Genomic DNA, 9,190 nt, shown 5'->3' with positions numbered 1-9,190 from the left:
TGGGTATGCCCACATAAGAGTCATTTAAGAAGAAATCAGAAGTCTAAAAGAACATGCGGATAATGGATTCCACAAACTTAACCCCTAAAATGTACATAATGAAATAACTAGAAATTGACAATACCTAAGCTCTTCTTCCCTGGTCCTGAATCCTTTCCTGATATAAAGACAGAGAATATTCCCAGGAAATGAAAAATTGTATTCAAGCCTGAATGGAAAAAAATTTCTCTGCTCCCAAAGTAAGCAAATAGCTTAGTCTTTTTGGCTTGCAGTTGAGAATTAATACTCTGGACAGAGACGCGGAGGCGCTTCCACAACTTCAGGGTATTATAACCGTGCCCACATTAATCCATAAGAAGTGTTCCTTTATTATAATTTCTTATTACAGAAACAAAGGCAAAGTGGGGTTTTAAAAGTTCCTTTTCCTCCCTCAACAGTGTGCTTTAATTCCTCTTAAAAGTGTCACCCCATTTTTTCCCCCAGGTCCCAGGAGTTAAATTTCAATTTGCCTTTTTGGAAGAATCTGTCATAGGTGCCTCACAGTTAGGGTCTCCGGCATCAGTCACTGAAGAGGGGGCGCTCCTGCTTGCTGCCCTCCGCGCTCTCCTGGGCGTCCATCGGCACTCAGCCCTCCGCCGCCCCTACCCTGCCTGCTGCCCGCTCCTGCGGCGGGACAGCTGCCTTCCCATGCCCGGCCCCAGGCTGCTCCCCTCCACACGGCCGCTCACCTCTTTGCTCAGGTGACCGATGGGCTCGGGCCCCCGGCGGTGTCCAGAGCTCGGTGGTCCGCGTCTGGGGACCGTCTGGAGCCGACGGAGGGGAGGCGGGGCGGGGCGGGGTGACGATGACTTGTGTCTGGGGACTTCGCGCAGCATGAAAAATAAACGATCACCAATTTCTTCTTTCTCTGCGGTCTCATTTCCTGCTTGATTTCTAATTCCCGGGATTTCTCCAGGCTTGTCCGAGCTGGTGGGCAGGGCAGTTTCAGCGCGGGGAAGTTCATGCCACCGTGACCTGTTGGCAGATGCGCCTTTTTGGTTGACGGGTTTGCTGTAATCATGGCGGGCTTCCTTGGTTCTGGGGCTTCCCAAACTTGTGTTTGAAGGTTGAGAATTAGTGATGAGCACCTGTGATACCTTCAGTTTGAATTTTCTGTTTGGCCCAATTGGAGAACGCGATTCTCAGAAAACTGCATTAAAATCTTATGGTTTGTTTGGGTTGTGGTTCCCCACTCACTTCCACCCCCACCATCCATGAAAATAGCCTCTAGAATCGCCCCTAGCAGCTCAAACCTTGTTTACCAGTTCCTGCAACTGTAGATAGGCCTCCCAATATTTTGACTCATAAACAATTAATATAACTAAAATGACCTTGTTTCACTCTTTCTATTTTACACTGCATTTGAGCTTTCATTTAGAATTTTTAGGACAGTGGTCCTTAGGGGCCAGAAACATAGACCTTGTTAAAAATACAAATTCTCAGACTCTACCCCAGATTTACTGAATCAGAAACTGAAGGAATAAGGTGAAGGGGTCTGCGTGTTTACAAGCCTTGCAAATGATTTCCATGCAGCTTCATGTTGAGAATTTCTGGTTTAGGAAAATAACTTCTTGTAATGACTGTAGTTCATATTTATTGAGGGCTTACTCCATGACAAATACAATTACAAATATTTTCACAATACTGACTCACTAAAACCTCACACCACCACCAAAAAACCTAAAAGAAAATTATTTATGTCACTTGCATTTTGTAGGCACATAACGGTGACTCACCCCAGGTCACTGCAGCTTTTAAGTAGGCAAAGCCAAAGTTGATTCAAACCAAGGCAGTCTGGCACGGTAGTCTGAATGTTTAACAACAGAAACGAGGCTATCTTATTTAGCTACACACTGGGACTGTTCCCATATCCAGTGTCTAAGCAGTGAAGTGATTTATAGTTAGTAATCAGCAAGCCAGTTACCAAGGCAGAATTATAGAATCAGGGACTCTAGAAGTAAATCTAGAAGCATGTGTGATATGAACTTGGTCTTTTGCTCTTCAGAGCTGACATGGTTCTTTAAGTTAAAAATTCACATGTGATGTCCAAACTTGGACGTTTGCTCTGGAAACACGGTATATTGATGGGTTATTGGCATCCACAGTTTTTCTTTCAAAGCACCTTGGCGACCAACCTCATGGCTTCATATTCTTTAGCCAGTTTCTACCCAAGGTCTAGACTCTCAGAGCCCTGCTATGCTAGGATGAACCACAGAAAGATGATTGTGATACGTTACTCGTTTTCTCAGGAGGGTTGTCAGTGGTCATTTTTGTTGTTGTTTTAAGAACTTTCATTAGGAGTGTTTCTTGTTTTCAGGCTTTTAATGAGAAGCCTTTCTACAACTGTTTTGCGTCAGAGGTCTCCATGTATTTTCTGCATTTTATTTTTTCTGCTAGAATTACTAGAAAATTGAAAGGCATGTTGGGACTAATTTTATTCAACTTGCTCTGTGTAATAATAATTAAAATAATAAAGTCAATAATTGCTTTCATATTTAGAGCATGTGTGTGCCAACGGCTTTATACATGTTTTTCAATTCTCAGAAATATTCATCTGAGGTAGATACTCAAAAGTATACCTATTATTTAGGTGGACCACTGAGCTAAGTGATTCAGAGCCATAATACAACACTGAATTAATCTTAGACCACAAGGGCCCTGCATTTAACCCGAGCTTTCTCAGCCACCTCTGCTTCCGTTTCCATGTTCACTATTGTAAAACAGCAAACCGAGGATTGACATATGACCATTCTCCTTTCCGACCATACTTTCTGTTCCTAGGCCTCACACCTGAGAATGGGAATTTGGACTTTATCTGAACTCCTCACCCTGTTTCCCAGACTATGGGCATTCACCTGTACTTTCAGGATCATTTGCCATCTTACTTAGATCTTACTATAGCTTACCTAATATTTTTTTGGAATCATTAATCTACAATTATATGAAGAACATTATATTTACTAGGCTCCCCACCAAGTCCCCCCCACATACCCCTTCAAAGTCACCGTCCATCTGCGTAGTAACATGCTGTAAAATCACTACTTGTCTTCTCTGTGTTGCACAGCCCTCCCCATGCCCCCCACGCACTATACATGCTAATCGTAATGCCCTCTTTCTTTTTCCCCACCCTTATCCCTCCCTTCCCACCCATCCTCCCCAGTCCCTTTCCCTTTGGTAACTGTTAGTCCATTCTTGGGTTCTGTGATTCTACTGCTGTTTTGTTCCTTCAGTTTTCCTTTGTTCTTATATTCCACATATGAGTGAAATCATTTGGTACCTGTCTCCCTCCGCCTGGCTTATTTCACTGAGCATGATACCCTCTAGCTCCATCCATGTTGTTGCAAATGGTAGGATCTGTTTTTTCCTTATGGCTGAGTAATATTCCATTGTGTATATATACCACATCTTTATCCATTCATCTACTGATGGACATTTAGGTTGCTTCCATATCTTGGCTATTGTAAATAGTGCAGCGATAAACATAGGAGTGCATCTGTCTTTTTCAAACTGGAGTGCTGCATTCTTAGGGTAAATTCCTAGAAGTGGAATTCCTGGGTCAAACGGTATTTCTATTTCGAGCATTCTGAGGAACCTCTATACTGCTTTCCACAATGGATGAACTAATTTACATTCCCACCAGCAGTGTAGGAGGGTTCCCCTTTCTCCACAACCTCGCCAACATTTGTTGTTCTTTGTCTTTTCAATGATGGCGATCCTTACTGGTGTGAGGTGATATCTCATTGTGGTTTTAATTTGCATTTCTCTGATAATTAGCGATGTGGAGCATCTTTTCATGTGCCTGTTGCCATCTGGATTTCTTCTTTAGAGAACTGTCTTTTCAGCCTCTCTACCCATTTTTTAATTGGATTATTTGCTTTTTGTTTGTTGAGGTGTATGAGCTCATTATATATTTTGGATGTCAATCCTTTATCAGATCTGTCATTTATGAATATATTCTGCCATACTGTAGGATACCTATTTGTTCTATTGATGGTGTCCTTTGCTGTACAGAAGCTTTTTAGCTTTATATAGTCCCACGTGTTCATTTTTGCCTTTATTTCCCTTGCCCAGGGAAATATGTTCATGAAGAAGTCACTTATGTTTATGTCCATGAGATTTTTGCCTATGTTTTTTTCTAAGAGTTTTATGGTTTCATGACTTTCCTTCAGGTCTTTGATCCATTTCGAATTTACTTTTGTGAATGGGGTTAGACAGTGATCCAGTTTCATTCTCCTACATGTAGCTGTCCGGTTTTGCCAGCACCATCTTTTGAGGAGACTGTCATTTCCCCATTGTATGTCCATGGCTCCTTTTTCTTATATTAATCGGCTATATATGTTTGGGTTAATGTCTGGAGTCCCTATTCTGTTCCACTGGTCTTTGGCTCTGTTCTTGTGACAGGACCAAATTGTCTTGGTTACTGTGGCTTTGTAGTAGAGCTTGAAGTTGGGAAGCGAGATCCCCTGCCCCCGCCGACTTTCTTCTTCCTTCTCAGGATTGCTTTGGCTATTTGGGGTCTTTGGTGGTTCCATATGAATTTTTGAACTATTTGTTTCAGTTCATTGAAGAATGCTGTTGGTGATTTGATAGGAATTGTATCGAATTTGTATATTGCTTTGGGCAGGATGGCCATTTTGATGATATTAATTCTTCCTAGACAGGAGCATGGGATGAGTTTCCATTTGTTAGTGACCTCTTTAATTTCTCTTAAGAGTGCCTTGTAGGTTTCTATTAGTTCATTGTTAGTGCATAGGAAAGCTACTGATTTCTGTGTGTTAATTTTGTATCCTGCAACTTTGCTAAATTCTGATATTAGTTCTAGTGGTTTTGCAGTGGAGTCTTTAGGGTTTTTTATGTACAATATTATGTCATCTGCAAATAGTAACAGTTTGAATTCTTCTTTACCAACATGGATTCCTTGTATTTCTTTGTTTTGTCTGATTGCTGTGACTAGGACCTCCAATACTATGTTGAATAACAGTGGGGAGAGTGGGCATCCCTGTCTTCTTCCCAATCTCAGAGGAAAAGCTTTCAGTCTCTTGCTGTTCAGTATGATGTTAGCCGTGGGTTTATCATATATGGCCTTTATTATGTTGAGGTACTTGCCCTCTATGCCCATTTTGTTGAGAGTTTTTATCATGAATGGATGTTGAATTTTGTCAAATGCTTTCTCAGCATCTATGGAGATGATCATGTGGTTTTTGTCTTTCTTTTTGTTGATGTGGTGGATGATGTTGATGGACTTTCGAATGTTGTACCATCCTTGCATCCCTGGGATGAATCCCACTTGTTCATGGTGTACGCTCCTTTTGATGTATTTTTTAATTAGGTTTGCTAATATTTTGTTGAGTATTTTGGCATCTATTTTCATCAGGGATATTGGTCTGTAGCTTTCTTATTTGGTGGGGTCTTTGCCTCGTTTTGGCATTAGGGTGATATTGGCTTCATAGAATGAGTTTGAGAGTATTCCCTCCTCTTCTATTTTTTGGAAAACTTTAAGGAGAATGGGTATTATGTCTTCTCTGTATGTCTGATAAAATTCTGAGGTAAATCCATCTGGCCCAGGAATTTTGTTCTTGGGTAGTTTTTGATTACTGATTCAATATCATTGCTGGTAATTGGTCTGCTTAGATTTTCTGTTTCTTTATGGGTCAGTCTTGGAAGGTATTTTTTTAGGAAGTTGTCCCTTTCTCATTGGTTTTCCAGCTTGTTAGCATGTAGGTTTTCATAGTATTCTCTAATAATTCTTTGTATTTCTGTGGGGTACATTGTGATTTTTCCTTTCTCGTTTCTGATTCTGTTGATGTGTGTTGACTCTCTTTTTCTCTTAATAAGTCTGGCTAGAGGCTTATTTATTTTGTTTATTTTCTCAAAGAACCAGCTCTTGGTTTCATTGATTTTTTTTCTATTGTTTTATTCTTCTCAATTTTATTTATTTCTTCTCTGATCTTTATTATGCCTCTCCGTCTGCTGACCTTAGGCCTCATTTGTTCTTCTTTTTCCAATTTTGATAATTGTGACATTAGACTATTGATTTGGGATTGTTCTTCCTTCTTTAAATATGGCTGGATTGCTATATGCTTTCCTCTTAAGACAACTTTTGCTGTGTCCCACAGAAGTTGGGGCTTTGTGTTGTTGTTGTCATTTGTTTCCATATGTTGCTGGATCTCCATTTTAATTTGTTCATTGATCCATTGATTATTTAGGAGCATGTTATTAAGCCTCCATGTGTTTGTGAGCCTTTTTTTTTTTCTTTGTAGAATTTATTTCTAGTTTTATACCTTTGTGATCTGAAAAGTTGGTTGGTAGGATTTCAATCTTTTTGAATTTACTGAGGCTCTTTTTGTGGCCTAGTATGTGGTCTATTCTGGAGAATGTCCCATGTGTACTTGATAAGAATGTGTATCCTGTTGCTTTTGGATGTAGAGTTCTATAGATGTCTATTAGGTCCATCTGTTCTAGTGTGTTGTTCAGTGCCTCTGTGTCCTTACTTATTTTCTGTCTGGTGGATCTGTCCTTTGGAGTGAGTGGTGTGTTAAAGTCTCCCTAAATGAATGCATTGCATTCTATTTCCTCCTTTAATTCTGTTAAAATTTGTTTCACATACATTGGTGCTTCTGTATTGTGTGCATATATGTTTATAATGGTTATATCCTCTTGTTGGACTGAGCCCTTTATCATTATGTAATGTCCTTCTTTATCTCTTGTTACTTTATTTTGAAGTCTATTTTGTCTAATACTAGTATTGCAACACCTGCTTTTTTCTCTCTGTTGTTTGCATGAAATATCTTTTTCCATCCCTTGATTTTTAATCTGTGCCTGTCTTTGGGTTTGAGGTGAGTCTCTTGTAAGCAGCACATAGATGGGTCTTGCTTTTTTATCCATTCTATTACTCTGTGTCTTTTGACTGGTGCATTTAGTCCATTTACATTTAGGGTGATTATTGAAAGATATATACTTATTGCCATCGCAGGCTTTAGATTCATGGTTACCAAAGGTTCAAGGTTAGTTTATTTACTACCTTACTGTCTAACTTAACTTGCTTATTGAGCTTTTATAAGCACAGTCTGATGATTATTTCTCTCCATTCTTATTCCTCCTCCTCCATTCTTCATATGTTGGGTGTTTTGTTCTGTGCTCTTTTTAGGAGTACTCCCATCCAGAGCAGTTCCTCTAAGATACCCTGTAGAGGTGATTTGTGCGAGGCAAATTCCCTCAACTTTTGCTTGTCATGGAATTGTTTAATCCCTCCTTCATATTTAAATGATAGTCATGCTGGATACAGTATCCTTGGTTCAAGGCCCTTCTGTTTCATTGCATTAAATATATCATGCCATTCTCTTCTGGCCTGTAAGGTTTCTGTTGAGAAGTCTTATGATAGCCTGATGGGTTTTCCTTTGTAGGTGAACTTGTTTCTCTCTCTGGCTGCCTTTAGTACTCTGTCCTTGTCCTTGATCTTTGCCATTTTAATTATTATGTGTCTTGGTGTTGTCCTCTTTGGTTCCCATCTCTCGGGAGTTCTGTGTGCCTCCGTAGTCTGAGCAACTATTTCCTCCCCCAGTTTGGGGAGGTTCTCAGCAATTATTTCTTCAAAGTCACTTTCTATCCCTTTTATTCTCTCTTCTTCCTCTGGTAACCCTATAATGTGGATATTGTTCCTTTTGGATTGATCACACAGTTCTCTTAATATTGTTTCATTCCTGAAGATCCTTTTATCTTTCTCTGTGTCAGCTTCTATGTGTTCCTGTTCTTTGGTTTCTATTCCATCAATGGCCTCTTGCATCTTATCCATTCTGCTTAAAAATCCTCCCAGAGTTTGTTTCACTTCTGTGATCTCCCTCTGGATGTCTGTAATCTCCTCCAGACTTCATCCCTTAGCTCTTGCATATTTCTCTGCAGCTCTGTCAGCATGTTTATGATTTTTATTTTGAATTCTTTTTCAGGGAGACTGGTTAGGTCTGTCTCTGCAGCTCCTCTCTCAGGTGTTGTCTGAATTACCTTGGACTGGACTAAATTTTTTTGCCTTTTCATGGTGATAGCAGTGGCTATAGGCAGGTTGTGGGTGTGTCAACTGGGAGAGAAAGTCCTTTCCTGCTTGCTGGATGCCTTGCCCTTCTCTGCTGCCTGTGTCAGTTACCCACATTACTGGAGCAGCTACTGGTTTAGTCCCCTAAGCTGCTGTGGGTGGGGTCTCCATCAGAGCAGTGCAGAGCCCTGCAGGGAGTGGCAGGCATGCCAGGTGCACTCCTCTGTGATAGCGGTGCCCCTGCCAGGCAGCTGTGTACCAGCAGCAGCCTTTGTGTCTGGCCCAGACGGCTGTGCATTGGGCTGGGATTCTGGTTGGCTTCTGGGAGTATGCCTGCTCCCTCTGGTTCCGCTGCAGGTGCGTGCGGGGCTCTCCCACGTTGGCCTGTACCGGGCTTCTCTGGTTCCACTGCCGCCGGAGCATGCCAGCTGCACCCAGGCTGTTCGGTCGCCGCTGCTGCGCCTTGCACAAGCCTCTCCTGGTCCCCTCTGGTACCGTTGGTGCATGCGATCTGCTCCCTGCCCCTTCTGGCACTGCCGCCCCCGGCATGCGCTGCCACTCTTCCGCTACTGGGCTGGTGTGACGCGGTCCGTGCCAGTTGGAGGAATGACTGGCAGGCTGCTTAGTCCCATGAGGAGCTTCATAGCTGTGCTGCCTTCCCGGGATTTAGGGCTCCTAAGGTTCCCTGGGATTCCCAGCTGCTGGCTAAGTGTGCTGGGACGACTTCTTCTAGCTATGGGGTCCCTGTCTCTTTAAGACTTGCAGAAAGCACTCGCTTTTCTTTTGTCTCAGGGTCTCTGGTTGTGGGGACCTGCACGCAGGTTTTGCTTTTCCATTTCTCTAATATCCAGCACCCTGTGCACCTTGTGTCTGTGCTGTGTGTGCAGTTTCTAGAGCTGGTTGTTTAGCAGTCCTGGGCTTTCACTCCCTCCCCATTCTGACTCCTTTCTTCCTGCCAGGTTCTGGGGTGGGGGAGTGTTCGGGTCCTGCCTGGCCACGTCTTGTATCTTACCGCCTTCATGTGATGTTGAGTTCTCACAGATGTAGATGCATCCTGGCTATTGTACTGCATCCACTGGTGTCTCTTTTAGGAATTGTTGTATTTATTGTATTTTCATAAATATA

Source organism: Manis javanica, chromosome 14 (genome assembly GCF_040802235.1).
Source record: "Manis javanica isolate MJ-LG chromosome 14, MJ_LKY, whole genome shotgun sequence".
Taxonomy (NCBI): Eukaryota; Metazoa; Chordata; class Mammalia; order Pholidota; family Manidae; genus Manis; species Manis javanica.
Note: the sequence above shows the minus strand (reverse complement) of the source record.